The 16,757-nt window shown below is 41.0% G+C and overlaps 1 protein-coding gene across 3 annotated transcripts in view; it reads left to right on the top strand.

Annotated features, from left to right (window-relative positions):
• Positions 1-15,114: 15,114 nt before the first annotated feature.
• LOC139543140 (ubiquitin-associated protein 2-like) overlaps positions 15,115-16,757 on the top strand; it is a 37,464-nt gene continuing 35,821 nt past the window's right edge. For 2 of the 3 annotated variants that reach the window (XM_071349381.1, XM_071349362.1), the window contains exon 1: positions 15,115-15,195. The gene's annotated coding sequence lies outside the window, so the exon portion shown is untranslated. Of the gene's footprint in view, positions 15,196-15,748; positions 15,770-16,757 lie in introns of those variants that run through there. The other variant, XM_071349370.1, reaches the window with a different exon arrangement.

Below are 16,757 nucleotides of genomic sequence, written 5' to 3'. Positions count from 1 at the left end.
AAAGGTCCACGAGAATCCACTCTCACATAGGTACGTGGTTGCCAGCGGCATCGGTGTCTTAACGGCGAGATTTGCCAAGGCAAGAAGCTCTGAGCGCATCCCTATCCAGAAATCTGGCAGTGGCTTCTGATTTAAATTCAATTTTCACAGAACCGCTTGTTGCAATTTCGATGAGGCTCTCTTGTTCAGATGTCTTAAGTGGACTGGAGGCAGGTCATGAAAGGGATAACGAACATAGTTTGTGTCGTCCGTTTCGGGAAAGTAGCTGCGTAATTGCACACCCAGCTCACTCGGGTACTTTGCTATATCACATTTGACATTGTCCTTAAGCTTGAGTTCATTTGCATACAAAAAAATCATACAATGATGGAAAAACCTGTGTGTTGTCCTTGTTAATACAGACAGGAAAGACCTCCAACTTCTTAATCATAGCCTCAATTTTGTCCCGCACATTGAATATAGTTGTGGAGAGTCCCTGTAATCCTAGATTCAGATCATTCAGGTGAGAAAAAATATCACCCATATAGGTCAGTCGTGTGAGAAACTCGTCATCATGCAAGCAGTCAGACAAGTGAAAATTATGGTCAGTAAAGAAAACTTTACACCCGTCTCTCAATAAAAATAAAAAAAGTTAATACTTTGTCCCTTGATAACCAGAGCACTTGTAAAAGCATTACATGGTCGCTGCCAATATCATTGCATAATGCAGAAAATACACGAGAGTTCAGGGGCCTTGCTTTAATATCCAAAATGTCTTTCAAGCTGTCAGGCATTCCCTTGGCAGCAAGAGCCTCTTGGTGGATGCTGCAGTGTACCCACGTGGTGTTGGGAGCAACTGCTTGCATGCCCGTTACCACTCCACTATGTCTCCCTGTCATGGCTTTTGCGCCATCAGTACAGATACCAACACATCTTGACCAGCCAAGTCCATTTGATGTCACAAAGCTGTCCAGTACTTTAAAAACATCCTCTCATGTTGTCCTGATTTCCAGTGGCTTGCAGAAGAGGATGTCTACCTTAATTGACCCCCCATAAACGTAACGGACATATACCAGGAGCTGTGCCAGGCCCGCCACGTCTGTTGACTCATCCAGCTGTAACGCATATAATTCACTGGCTTGTATGCGAAGCGGTAATTGTTTCAAAACATCTCTTGCCATGTCACTGATGTGTCGTGAAACAGTGTTGTTTGATGAAGACATTGTATAGTTTTTGGGGGACTTTTCCCCCAGTGTTGTCCAAGCCATATCCATGGGAGCAGGAAGAATGAAGTCCTCCACAATAGTATGGGACTTGCATGTCCTAGCGACTCGGTAGCTCACAAAAATAAGATGCTTCTAGCCCTTCTTATTAATGGTATCTATTGCTTTTATACAGTTGAAGTCTGAAGTTTACATACACCTTAGCCAAATACAGTTAAACTCAGTTTTTCACAATTCCTGACATTTAATCCTGGTAAAAATTCCATGTCTTAGGTCAGTTAGGATCACCACCTTATTTTAAGATTGTGAAATGTCAGAATAATAGTAGAGGGATTTATTTCAGCTTTTATTTATTTCATCACATTCCCAGTGGGTCAGAAGTTTACATACACTCAATTAGTATTTGGTAGCATTGCCTTTAAATTGTTTAACTTGGGTCAAATTTTTCGGGTAGCCTTCCACAAGCTTCCCACAATAAGTTGGGTGAATTTTTGCCCATTCCTCCTGACAGAGCTGGTGTAACTGAGTCAGGTTTTGTTGGCCTCCTTGCTCGCACACACTTTCAGTTCTGCCCACAAATGTTCTATAGGATTCAGGTCAGGGCTTTGGGATGGCCACTCCAATACCTTGACTTTTGTCCTTAAGCCATTTTGTCACCACTTTGGAAGTATGCTTGGGATCAATGTCCATTTGGAAGACCCATTTGCGACCAAGCTTTAACTTTCTGAATGATGTCTTGAGATGTTGCTTCAATATATCCACATAATGTTCCTTCCTCATAAAGCCATCTATTTTGTGAAGTGCAGCAGTCCCTCCTGCAGAAAAGCACCCCCACAACATGATGCTTCACGGTTGGGATGGTGTTCTTCGGCTTGCAAGCCTCCCCCTTTTTCCGCCAAACATAACGATGGTCATTATGGCCAAACAGTTCTATTTTTGTTTCATTAGACCAGAGGACATTTCTCCAAAAAGTACAATCTTTGTTCCCATGTGCAGTTGCAAACTGTAGTCTGACGGTTTTGGAGCAGTGGCTTCCTCCTTGCTGAGCGGCCTTTCAGGTTATGTCGGTATAGAACTCAATTTACTGTGGATATAGATACTTTTGTATCTGTTTCCTCCAGCATCTTCACAAGGTCTTTTGCTGTTGTTCTGGGATTGATTTGTACTTTTCGCACCAAAGTACGTTCATCTCCAAGAGACAGAACGCGTCTCCTTTCTGAGCGTTATGACGGTTGCGTGGTCCCATGGTGTTTATACTTGCGTACTATTGTTTGTACAGATGAACGTGGTACCTTCAGGTGTTTGTTAAATTGCTCCCAAGGATGAACCAGACTTGTGGAGGTCTACAATTTTTTTGTAGCAATTTTTTCTTAGCAGATTTCTTTAGATTTTCCCATGATGTCAAGTAATGAGGCAATGAGTTTGAAGGTAGGCCTTGAAATACTTCCACAGGTACACCTCCAATTGACTCAAATGATGTCAATTAGCCTATCAGAAGCTTCTAAAGCCATGACATAATTTTCTGGAATTTTCCACGCTGTTTAAAGGCACAATCAACTTAGTGTATGTAAACCTCTGACCCACTGGAATTGTGATACAGTGAATTTTAAGTGAAATAATCTGTCTGTAAACAACTTTGTATCATGCACAAAGTAGATGTCCTAACCGACTTGCCAAAACCATAGTTTGTTAACACGAAATTTGTGGAGTGGTTCAAAAAGTTTTAATGACTCCAACCTAAGTGTATGTAAACTTCCGACTTCAACTGTATGCTTAAATTATCAGACTTATTTTTATGCGCTCTAGAGAACAGCATATACTGTATTTAGTTTTACCTGTATTCAGTACTAATTTCAGGTCAATAAAGTTTTTCTGTAATATAATGAATGCAGACTCTAGTTCAGTTAGAGCCTGGTCAACCGTGGGGGCAATAGCATACACAACAGTATCATCGCCATACAAGTGCAGGTTACAATTTTTTACAGATTAGTCGATATTTTTCATGTAAACAGTAAAAAGTACAGGACCCAGAATTGACTTCTGTGGAACAAATTTTGTAATATCCAGGAAACCTGATTTAACACCATCAGTAGATATACATTGAGTTCCATATGTCAAGTAATTTTTAAACCAGCCTCTGAATCATCAGTGCGTGATCAACAGTATTGAAAGCCTTTGACAGCTCAATGAAGAGGGCAGCACAATGTTGCCTTTTATCCATACAGTTAACCACATAATTTATAACTAGGGATGCAGCAGAGATAGTGCTATGACCTGGTCTAAAACCCGACTGATGTACATTAAGAATACATTTCAATGATAAGAAAGTTCTTAGCTGAGAATTAATCAAAGATTCTAAAATTTTAGCGAGGCAAGAAAGTTTAGAAATAGGACGATAATTATTTTGTTCACAAGGGTCACCACCTTTGTGAAGGGGGAGTGCATTGGACGCCTTCCAAACCTTGGGGATAGTACCAGATATACTGTAATCGTCAGGTTAAAAATACAATTTATAAGATTCGGCAATCAGGGGGGCAGAGAGCTGCAGCAAATTGGATCAAGCATATCAACTCCAATTTTTCTTTTTTACATCAATCTTAAGGCATCTAGCACATCACAGATAGTAAATTGTTAAATTGAAAACAAAGATTGACTAGAAGTTGACGGCTTAACCGTCGAGTCAGCTAGAGGCTGGCAGAGGGAAGAGTAGTCAATTGACACTATTTCTCTCAAATAAAAAACCTGCCAAGATAAAATGATGATTAAAAGCATAACTTATCCCATTCTTCCCAGTTATGATGCCAGAGTCAGACAGAACTTGCTTAGGCAGGAAAGGAGAGGAATCTGTACGCTTCAGTGCATTTACTGTTTTCCACCAGCAGAGTCAGCGATAGAGGTTCAAAAGTATCTTGATATACAGTACCAGTCAAAAGTTTGGACACACTTACTCATTGCAGGGTTTTTCTTTATTTTTACTATTTTCAACATTGTAGAATAATAGTGAAGACATCAAAACTATGAAACAACAGCTTTGCACACTCTCAACCAGCTTCATGAGGTAGTAACCTGGAATGCATTTCAATTAACAGGTGTACTTTGTGAAAAGTTCATTTGTGGAATTTCTTTCCTTCTTAATCCGGTTGAGCCAATCAGTTGTGTTGTGACAAGGTAGGGTGGTATACAGAAGATAGCCCTATTTGGTAAAAGACCAAGTCCACGTTATGGCAAGAACAGCTCAAATAAGCATTGAGAAATGACAATCCATCATTACTTAAAGACAAGAAGATCAGTCAATGCAGAAAATTTCAAAAACTTTTGAATTTTCTTCAAGTCCAGTCGCCAAAACCATCAAGCGCTATGATGAAATTGGCTCTCATGAGGATCGCCACAGGAAAGGAAGACCCAGAGTTCATTAGAGTTAACTGCAGCTCAGATTGGAGCCCAAATAAATGCTTCATAGAGTTCAAGTAACAGACACATGTCAACATCAACTGTTCAGAGGAGACTGCGTGAAGCAGGCCTTCATGGTCAAATTGCTGCAAAGAAACCACTACTAAAGGACACCAATAAAAATAGACTTGCTTGGGCCAAGATACATGAGCAATGGACATTAGACTGGTGGAAATTTGTCCTTTGGTCTGATGAGTCCAAATTTGAGATTTCTGGTTCCAACCGCCGTGTCTTTGTGAGATGCAGAGTAGGTGAACATATTATCTCCGCATGTGTGGTTCCCTGAAGCATGTAGGACAAGGTGTGGATGTGCTTTACTGGTGACACTGTCAGTGATTTATTTAGAATTCAAGGCACAATCAACCAGTATAGCTACCACAGCCTTTTGCAGTGATAGGCTATCCCATCTGGTTTGCGCTTAGTGGGACTATCATTTGTTTTTCAACAGGACAATGACCCAACACACCTCCAGGCTGTCTAAGGCCTATTTGACCAAGAAGGAGAGTGATGTAGTGCTGCATCAGATGACCTGGCTTCAACCCAATTGAGATGGTTTGGGATGAGTTGGACTGCAGAGTGAAGAAAAAAGCAGCCAACAAGTGATCAGCATATGTGGGAACTCCTTCAAGCCTGTTGGAAAAGCATTCCATGTGAAGCTGGTTGAGAGAATGCCAAGCGTGTGCAAAGCTTTCATCAAGGCAAAGGGTGGCTATTTTGAAGAATCTCAAATATATTTGTTTAACACTTGTTTGGTCACTACATGATTCCATATGTGTTATTTCATAGTTTTGATGTCTTCACTATTATTCTACAATGTAGAAAACAGTAAAAATAAAGAAAAACCCTTAAATGAGTCGGTGTGTCCAAACTTTTGACTGGTACTTTTTGACTGGTACTATATCTCCAGTATTTACTGAACAAAAATATAAACACAACATGCAACAATTGCAAAGATTTTACTGAGTTACAGTTCATATAAGGAAATCAATCAATTGAAATATATTCATTAGGCCCTAATCTATGAATTTCACATGACTGGGCAGGGGTGCAGCCACGAGTGGACCCTGGAGGGCATATCCCACCCACTTGTGAGCTAGCCAATCAGAATCAATTCCCCCCCTCCCACCTCAGACGATCCCGCAGGTGAAGAAGCCGGATGTGGAGATCCTGGGCTGGCGTGGTTACACCTGTTCTGTGCTTGTGAGGCTGGTTGGATGTACTGCCAAATTCTCTAAAAAGACATTTGAGGCAGCATATGGTAGAGAAATTAACATTCAGTTCAAAGCCCTTGTGGACATTACTGCAGTCAGCATGCCAATTCCACGCTCCCTCAAAACTTGAGACATCTTTGGAGTGGCCTTTTATTATCCCCAACACAAGGTGCACCTGTGTAATGATCATGCTGTTTAATCATCTTCTTTATATGCCACACCTGTCAGGTGGATGGATTATCTTGGCAAAGGTGAAATGCACACTAACAGGGATGTAAACAAATTTGTGCACAAAATGTGAGAGAAATAAGCTTTTTGTGTGTATGAAAAAGTTCAGGGATTTTTGATTTCAGGTCATGAAACATGTTGTATTTATGTTTTTGTTCAGTGTAGATACAATGCCTTCAGAAAGTATTCACACCTCTTTACATTTTCCACATTTTGTTGTGTTATAGCCTGAATTGAAAATTGATTAAATTGAGATTTTGTGTCACAGATTGTTTTATTTTATTGATTTAAAATGAAAGGCTGAAATGTCTTGAGTCAATAAGTATTCAATCCATTTGTTATGGCAAGCCTAAGTAAGGAATAAAACATTTGCTTAAGTCACAATAAGTTGCATGGACTGTGTTTAATATGATTTTTGAATGATTACCTCATCTCTGTACCCTACACCCAAATCAAATCAAATTTTATTGGTCACGTACAGATGGTTAACAGATGTTATTGCGAGTGTAGCGAAATGCTTATAGTGTAGCGAAATGCTTATTTATACACATATAATTATCTGTAAGGTCTCTTGGTCGAGCAGTGAATTTCAAACACAGATTCAAACAGAAAGACCAGGGAGGTTTTCAAATGCCTCGTAAAGAAGGGCACCTATAGTTAGATGGGTAAAAAAAGCAGACCTTGAATATCCCTTTGAGCATGGTGAAGTTTAGAATTACACTTTGGATGGTGTATCAATATGAGGCTGAAAGATACAGGCGCCCTTCCTTACTCAGTTGCCGGAGAGGAAGGAAACCACTCAGGGATTTCACCATGAGGCCAATGGTGACTTTAAAACAGTTACAGAGTTTAATGGCTGTGATAGGAGAAAACTGAGGATGGATCAACAACATTCTAGTTACTCCACAATACTAACCTAATTGATTGTGAAAATAAGGAAGCATGTACAGAATAAATATATCCCTGTTTGCAATAAGGCACTAAAGTAAAACTGCAAACTATATTCTTAATACATATCTAACACAACACATCACTGAGTACCACTCTTCATGTTTTCAATCATGGTGGTGACTGTGTCATGTTATGGGTATGTTTATCATTGGCAAGGACTAGATTTTTTTTTTATAACAAAAAAAATAAACAGAAGAGAACTAAGCACAGGCAAAATCCTAGAGGAAAACCTGGTTCAGTCTGCTTTCCAACAGACACTGGGAGACAAATTCACCTTTCAGCAGGACAATAACCTAAAACACCAGGCAAAATATACACTGGAGTTGCTAACCAAGATGACATTGAATTACAATTTTGTCTTGAAAATCTATGGCAAAACTTGAAAATGGCTGTCTAGCAATGATCAACAACCAACTTGACAGAGTTTGAATAATTTTATAAAGAATAATGTGCAAATATTGAACAATCCAGGTGTGGATAGCTCTTAGAGACTTATCCAGGAAGACTCACAGCTGTAATCACTGCAAAGGTGATTCTATCATGTGTTGACTCAGGGGTGTGAATACTTATGTGAATTTTATTTTTCAATACATTTGCTAAAATTTCGAAAAACATGTTTTCACTTTGCTATCATGGAATATTGTGTTAGATGGGTCCGAAAAAAATATATTTAATACATTTTGAATTCAGGCTCTAACACAACAAAATGTGGAATAAGTCAAGGGGTATACTTTCTGATGGCACTATATGTACATGTAAAGTGACTAGGCAAGAGGATAGATAATAAACAGCAGTGTATGTGATGAGTCAAAAGAGTTAGTGCAAAAAAGTTGAGATGCAGATAGTTAAATAGTTAACCAATAGTTTACCCGGACTAACTATTTAGCAGTCATAGGGCTTGGGGGTGAAAGCTGTTCAGGGTCCTGTTGGTTCCAGACTTGGTGCATTGGTACCGCTTGCCATGGGGTAGCAGAGAAAATAGTCTATGGGGTATACTAGACTTGGGAGGCTGGAGTCTTTGACCATTTTTATGGCCTTCCTCTGACACAGCCTAATATAGATGTCCTGGAATGACAGGGAGCTCAGCCCCAGTGATATACAGTGCCTTCTGAAAGAATTCAGACCCCTTGACATTTTTCACATTTTGTTAGGTTCCAGCCTTATTCTAAAATTGGTTAAATTGTTGTTGTGACAAAGTAAAAAACAGATTTTTCGAAATGTTTCGCAAATGTATAAGTAAAAAAACCAGAAATATCACATTTACATAAATATTCAGACCCTTAACTGAGTACTTTGTTAAAGCACCTTTGACGGCAATTACAGCATCAAGTCTTCTTGGGTATGACACTACAAGCTGGCACACCTGTATTTGGGTTGTTTCTCCCATTTTTCACTGCACATTCTCTCAAGCTCTGTCAGGTTGGATGCAGAGCGTTACTGCACAGTAACGTTACTGCACAGCTATTTTCAGATCTCTCCAGAGATGTTTGATCGAGGTCAAGTCTGGGCTCTGGCTGGGCCACTCAACGACATTCAGAGACTTGTCCCGAAGCCACTCCTGCGTTGTCTTGCCTGTGTGCTTAGGGTCGTTGTCCTGTTGGAAGGTGAACCTTTGCCTGAGTCTGAGGTCCTGAGTGCTCTGGAGCAGGTTTTCATCAAGGATCTCTCTGTACTAGGCTTCGTTCATCTTTCCCTTGAGTTGACTCTTGGTTTCATCAGGTCTGAGAGCCTTTAGGTGCCTTTTGGCAAACTCCAAGCGGGCTGTCATGTGCCTTTTACTGAGGAGTGGCTTCCGTCTGGCCAGTCTACCATAAAGGCCTGATTGGTGGAGTGCTGCAGAGATGGTTGTCCTTCTGGAAGTTTCTCCCATCTCCACAGAGGAACTCTGGAGATCTGTCAGAGTGACCATCGTGTTGTTGGTCACCTCCCTAACCAAGGACCTTCTCCCCCGATTGCTCAGTTTGGCCGGGCGGCCAGAGTCTTGGTTGTTCCAAACTTCTTCCATTTAAGAATGATGGAGGCCACTGTGTTCTTGGGGACCTTCAATGCTGCAGAAATGTTTTGGTACCCTTCCTCAGATCTCAGCCTCGACACAATCCTGTCTCGGAGCTCTACGGACAGATCCTTCGACCACATGGCTTGGTTTTTGCTCTGACATGTACTGTCAACTGTGGGACCTTATATAAACAGGTGTGTGCCTTTCCAAATTATGTCCAATCAATTGAATTTACCACAGGTGGACTCCAATCAAGTTGTAGAAACATCTCAAGGATGATCAATGGAAACAGGGTGCACCTGAGCTCAATTTCAAGTCTCATAGCAAAAGGTCAGAATACTTATGTAAATAAGTGTTGTTATAAATTGGCAGAAAAAAATTACAGCCCATTTTCATTTTTTCATTAAGGAGTATTGTGTGTAAATTGCTGAGGATTTAAAAAATGTAATCCATTATAGAATAAGGCTGTAACGTAGCAAAATGTGGAAAAAGTCAAGGGATCTGAATACTTTCCGAAGGCATTGTACTTGGCCATACACACTTCCCTCTGTAGCGCCTTGCAGTCTGATGCCAAGCAGTTGCCATACCAAGCGGCGATGCAGCCAGTCGAGATGCTCTCAAGGGTGCAGCTGTATAATTTTTTGAGGATCTGAGGGCCCATGCCGAATCTTTTCAGCCTCCTGGGGGGAAGAGGCGTTGTTGTGGCTTTCTCACAACTGTATTGATGTGTGTGGACTATTGATGTGTGTGGACCATGATCATTCCTTAGTGATGTGGACACTGAAGCTCTCGCCCAGCTCCACTACAGCCCCGTCGATGTGGAGGGGGCCTTGCTCATCCCTTCCTTTCCTGTAGTCCACGATCAGCTCCTTTGTCTTGCTGACGTTGAGGGAGAGGTTGTCCTGCTAGGTCACTGACCTCCCTATAGGCTGTCTCATCATTGTCGGTGTTCAGGCCAACCACCGTTGTGTCGTCAGCAAACGTAATGATGGCGTTTGAGTCGTGCGTGGCTACGCAGGAGGGGCCCCGTGTTGAGGGTCAGCATGGCGGATGTGTTGTTGCCTACCCTCACCACTTGGGGGCGGACCGTCAAGGATCCAGTTGCAGAGGGAGATGTTCAGTACCAGGGTCCTGAGCTTAGTGATGACCTTGCAGGGCACTATATTGTTGAACGCTGAGCTATTAGTCAATAAACAGCATTCTCACATAGGTGTTTCTGTTTTCCAGGTGGGAGAGGGCAGTGTGGAGTGCAATAGAGATTGCTTCATATGTGGATCTGTTGGGGCAGTATGCGAATTGGAGTGGATCCAGTGTGTCTGGGATGATGGTGTTGATGTGAGCCATGACCAGCTTTTCAAAGCATTTCATGGCTACAGATGTAAGTGCTATGGGCAAAAGTAATTTAGACAGGTTACCTTGGTGTTCTTGGGCACAGGGACTAAGATGATCTGCTTGAAACATGTAGGTATTACAGACTGCGTCAGGTAGAGGTTGAAAATTTCAGTAAAGAAACTTGCCAGCTGGTCAGCGCATGCTCTGAGTACGTTTCCTGGTAATCCGTCTGGCCCTGCGGCCTTGTGAATGTTAACATGATTAAAGGCCTTACTCGCATCGTCTACGGAGAGCAAAATCACAGTTGTCCGGAACAGCTGGTGCTGTCATTCATGGTTTGTATTGCTTGCCTCAAAACGAGCATAAAAGGAATTTAGGTTATCTGGTAGGCTTGCGTAACTGGACAGCTTGCGGCTTGGTTTCCCTTTGAAATCCGGGATAATTTGCAAGCCCTGCCACATCCGACGAGCGCCACAGTCGGCGTAGTAGTATTCAATGTTAGTCCTGTATTGGCGTTGTGACTCTTTAATGGCTCGTCGGAGGTCGTAGCGGGATTTCTTATGAGCAGTGTCCCGCTCTTTGAAATCTGCAACTTTGGCCTTTAGCTCAGTGCTGATGTTGCCTGTAATCCATGGCTTCTGGTTGGGATATTGTGACGACCCTCCCACTCGGTCTGCCAAATTCTTTCTCTCTGCTCTTGTTTTCCTTAATAGGATGTTGGTGGGCGGAGCTGGGAGGGTTGTCAGCAAAATGGGACACACCTGGGCTTGGGTGTGTCCTGGGGATAAACACACCTTTCCCCCATACATCAAGGAGACTCTCTCCATGCAGATACACTGTTGTTTTTGGTTGCTCACCAGCTGTTGTTAACAAAGAGACACACACCTCCCCCGTTGACCTTAGACACACACCTCCCCCGTTAACCTTACCCAAAGCTGCCATTTGGTATTGACAATGCATAGAAAAACCATCTAGAAGTAAATATTATCCATGTCCTCGTTCAGCCACGACTCCGAGAAAAATAGAATATTACAGTTCGTCAGGTCCCGTTGAAAGGATAGTCAAGAACGAAGCTCGTCCAGTTTGTTCTCTAGTGATTGTACGTTCGCCAATAGAACGGAGGGTAGAGGGTGTTTATTTACTCGCCAACGTAGTCTTGTCAGGCAGCCCTCTTGTTTGCCTCTCATGTGCCGTCTCTTCCTCTTTCAAGTCCCGGGATTAGGGCTTGGTCTGGAATAAGCAGTACATCCACAGCTGCCGACTCGCTGAAGTAGAAGTCTTCATCCAAATTGAGGTTAGTGATCGCTGTTCGGATGTCCGAAAGCTGTTTCCTGTCATAGGAAATGATGGCGGAAATATTATTTACAAGAAAAGTTAAGGTCAGCATAAAAAAACACACAAAATAGCATAATTGGTCAGGAGCCCGTAAAACGGTTGCTATCCACTGCAGCTCCATCTTCATACCAAAATGGCTGCTGTGGCTACTACTAGCTAGCATGAGGACGAAAAGGGCAGTTTTCATAGAAAACTTGCAGTATTTCAATCTTCTTGATGTATAAGTGTGGATAAAGGTAAAATTTGGAGTACAGTGGCATATCCCATCACTCCATTGAGGTATGTTTTCTGACCTATATCTTGCGTTAGCTCCACGATGTCTTTAATGTAACCTACCCATTCATATACGCCAACTGCTTAAGCGCCTATTGACTGTAGTATCTTCTTTAAGGGGGTGCATTTTGTTAAGAGCCCTGACACTCGGTCTTAACGTTAACATGCATCGCTTGCACTACTGTTTAGGAAACATAAGGAGCATATCTTTCATATTAGCGAGGAAAAATTTACGTCAACAAAAATATACACTTACTGTAGCATTTGTAGCACAATGGGTCCTAAACAATGTTTAGAAAAACTCAGCCTCAATCAGACATATGACAATGGAATGTAAGAGGAAGAATTTAATAGCATTCTCCAAGATATAAATGCTCAGACTACAACAAAAAGAGGTCTTGAGGAACCTCTTAAATGGCTAAAGTGTCTGTGCACTCTTGCCAACTGGCTACTGCAACAGTGCATGTTTTGGGCTCTTTAGCCCATTAATGGAAAAGGTGAGAGCACATGTCGTATAGTGGAATGTACATTAGACATGATTTATGACAACATTTCTAAATGCCATGAAATTAAACATATTTCGAATCAAATCAAATTGTATTTATCACATGCACCGAATACAACAGGTGTAGTAAACCTTACAGTGAAATGCTTACTTACAAGCCCTTAACCAACAATGCAGTTTTAAGAAAAATACCACCAAAAAAATAAAAAAAATAAAAGTAACAAATAATTAAAGAGCAGCAGTAAAAAGAGAAGTATCTTAAAGTAGACATGAAATCAGTTCCATATTACTGCACAAACTTTCCACCTACACTTCACTGCCGGATGATTGCATTACAATCAACAGTGATTTTGTGCAATTACTAATCAGCTTCAACCTGGAGAACAACACGGTCCTTGGAGTGTCTGCTGCTGCCGTTCATGGTGACATGACAAAGGACACTGCACAGAGTAAGATCCAACAATACATCTGTATCGATCTATCTATCGATCACATGTACTTGTTTTATCTTTTTGGGGGGCAGGAATTCCTGATGGTCCGGTGCAGCTGATCTTTATCTCTCCTGAAAGCCTGTTCATCGACCAGTGGTGGTCCTGGCTGAGGACCATTAAGGACAGGATATGCCTCCTGGCCGTGGACAAGGTTGCACTGCATGACATTCAGAGTAAAAAATAAATAAATTTATTGATGTCATTTGTCTCTTGCAAGCATATAATGCAACTCAAGTACATGCAGTAACTGTAAACACTTAACACATTCTTTGACACCATAGTTCGCATCCCTGCAGAGAACTATACCTAAGCATGTGACATCTTTCAATAACATACCATTCTTTATTACTGTCTTTAATGCAATGAGTTTCACCAAAGTAACTCTGGTTTCAGATAAACGGTAATACTGTATGGTACGCACACAAACATAAAAAGGAGAGCCCAACAGCTAAATCATACATCACACTTAAAAACAACATTGGAGAGATGTAATTGTTCAACAATTTAATTGCATCACAGGGGCGAATCCTTAAGGGAGACATATTTGAAGGTGCCTGCCGTCAGGGTCATCTTAATAGCTTGTTGCCCAATTCTGATGCTCACTGTCACAGCCACAGAGGCAATGGTGAATGGAGAAGATTAATCTCCCCATGTAGTCTGGCTGGATTGTCTCGGTTCTTTCCAACAGGTAATAATCTATACATTTACAATTTCCATGAAGAAATGCAATGGCAAAATAAGGAATGTAGTTGTTTAATTGAATGATCATCTCTACAAAGTGTTCCTACACATAGCCAAAGTCCAGTTTGTAACATGCTCCTTAAAATCTGTGTTTTTATTCGATATTATTACATTTGGTGGCCTTTTTAATTTTACTGACATGTACAGGAGTGGCAGATGGCCATATACGCTTCCTCCCACATGGCACCGTTTTACTGTGTAGGAGTGCGAGGCGCTCAGGACAAATGAATGTCTCATGGGTAGGGGACACATTTGGAAAAACTAGTTTAGCAGTCCTGGGACTGGCTATTGAACCAAGACTGCACCTTTTAAAAACCCTATGTTTCTTCTCAGATTCTCTGCTTCAGTTGCAGCAATTATTTGAGGAAGACATTGAAGAACACAAAAATACATATACAACAAGAAATGAAAACAAGTAGAAATAAGTAGAAATTAGAAAATATGCTAGGAGAAAAACAAAAAAATTACTATATTAAATGACGATATCAGTTTGAGTTTGCTCTAGGATGCTATATGGATGCTAGGATACTCTAATATGCACTAGAATTGAGTAGGGACACGTGCTGCATTTTCTTTCGCCTTTTGTACAGAGTGGTGCAGCGTGATGACGTCATTGGAGAAGTTTGCTTCGGAAATATCTGGAGGCACCAGGTAGGCACACACGTACAGCCGTGTGGATCTGTGCAAAATTGCACAGTAAGTGTATATTTTTTATTTGAAAGATTATTTCTCGCTGATATTAAAGATAAAGGGCATGGGTGACCAAGAAAAATGAATTGGTACAATTTAAGGCCAAGTGGCAAACAATAATGCAGGCGCTAGGGATGGGGGTATGAGCATGCAGATCTGGGCAGATGAGATGTTATTTTTTGTGTGTCTGTAAGTTGTTGTTCGTATGTATACGTTTGTATCTGGAGTGAAACCTTTTTTTAAGATAAGGGGCATATCAGCATATGTTTTGAAAACCAGTTTGAAATGGATGATTATTGACGTTTCTAAACATTAAAACACAGTGTCGGAATTGTAGTTCACATGAAGCCAATAGTGGGTGAATGTAAGGCTGAAAACCCTACAAACAGAGAAGGGGTTTCAAGAAATACATCTAACCATGAATGCGTTCAAACCCCAGTGCAGCTCAGTGTAACCAAGCATAATGATAGGGTCTGTATCTTCAGGTAAGTCCTACAGTACATTATGAAGTTCAATTAATTGTACAGACAGGGTTTCTGTCACGAGCTACATAAGCTAATAAGTGTTATTGACCAATTATGCCAAGTGTACATAGGTGGCCCTGGCTATAAAAAAATACATTTTTGTATTAAAGACTGTCGAATCGATCGCTTGTTGTGAATGTCAATGACCCCAAGAGGACGAAACACGCGCGTCTGCGCAGTTGTCTTTCACGACCACAGAGGAGGGCGACTACAGCAACGCCGTATATCACGTGACCTTGTGCTGGCTGAGTGAATCGTGTTAGCAGGTAATAAAAAGCAAATCTAGTTCAGGCGCTCAATGTTTTTCTTTATACTTGAGCAAATGTAAACCCTTTCATAGTCTTGTCCCTCTTGAAGTGTAATGTCACCGATTCATTTGTCTGTTTACACCAGCTTTTCAGTCTTTAATTCGTTATTTTCTTTTGGCTTTTTCCCGACAAGTAATGTCGGGGGTTGGATTGTGTGCTGTGTGGCCATTTTCGTTAGAATTGATAAAGCTTTGTGGTTAGCTAGCGTGTTATGATACCCGAAGAACGGCTGTTTATGATTGTCCCTTGGGAAGAACCCCCGTTAGTAACGTTAAACATTCAACGTGTGAGCAGGAATGTCAGCCCGTCGTGTTTTGGTATTTTATCTGCCGTAGATTGCCGAAACTGCATCGCTAACTAGCTAACGTTAGCTAGATACTTCGCTAGCTAGGACAAAGGGGTCCCACTGTCGGTCACTTTTGTGTATTATTTGTCATTTACAGTAGGACTAAAATCCTCACCCGTGGTGTATTTGAAACGCGCGCCGTTACATTTAAGTTAAAAACATCAAAAGTGTCAAGACAATTAAACAGTTAAGTGATTGTAAATGTCATATAAAGGCATGCATTCTTTATCATTAATTATAACTTAGCTAAATATTATGGCAAGCTATCCATAACACTGTACTCTATTGTTTGCACACATTTGACGGATTCTTTACAAGTGTTATATAAAAATGTATGCATGTTTACTATTCGAGTGTGTTTGTCATATATTGTGTAGATGAAACATGTTTTATGAGTAACCAGCTAGAGGATGATGCCAAACCCCGTAGCTGCGGTAACTTGTATTATTGGACAACAGCAGGGAAATCTCTGTCGAGTTGACACAATATCTCATTACATTATCTTGCATGGGAATGCGCTCGAATGAGAGTTGTAAACAAAAAAATATAGGCCCTGGCTGGCTATTCGGTAGTGTATTGCCTTCGCAAAGTCAACCTGATGTTGATGCTGCTGTCATTTCAGCTACAGATAATCAATAATCGAGACCGTGTTTTTTTTGTTGCATTACTGGAAGTTGCCAATGGCAGCTATGGTCACTTAGCCACTGACCTGCAGCTGCATTGTCCTCAGATATGAACCAGGCAGGGTAGTATGTGATCTTCTCAGTTTATATATTGTAGTTTTGGACGTGTGTGAATACAGTGCATTCGAAAAGTATTCAGACCCCTTGACCTTTTCCACATTTTGGTACATTACAACCTTATCCAAAATTGATTGAAATACTTTTTTTTCTCATCAATTTACACACACTACCCCATAATGATTTTTTGCAAATGTGTGTGTATATGTATACATATATATATATATATGTAAATACATATGTATTTACATATGTATTTACATAAGTATTCAGACCCTTTGCTATGAGACTTGAAATTGAGCTCAGGCGCATCCTGTTTCCATTGATCTACAACTTGATTGGAGTCAACCTGTGGTAAATTCAATTGATTGGACATGATTTGGAAAGGCACACACCTCTCTATATAAGGTCCCACAGTTGATAGTGCATGTCAG

This window comes from Salvelinus alpinus, chromosome 2, assembly GCF_045679555.1.
Source record: "Salvelinus alpinus chromosome 2, SLU_Salpinus.1, whole genome shotgun sequence".
In the NCBI taxonomy this organism is placed as follows: domain Eukaryota; kingdom Metazoa; phylum Chordata; class Actinopteri; order Salmoniformes; family Salmonidae; genus Salvelinus; species Salvelinus alpinus.
This window is presented reverse-complemented; position numbering and strand designations above follow the sequence as displayed.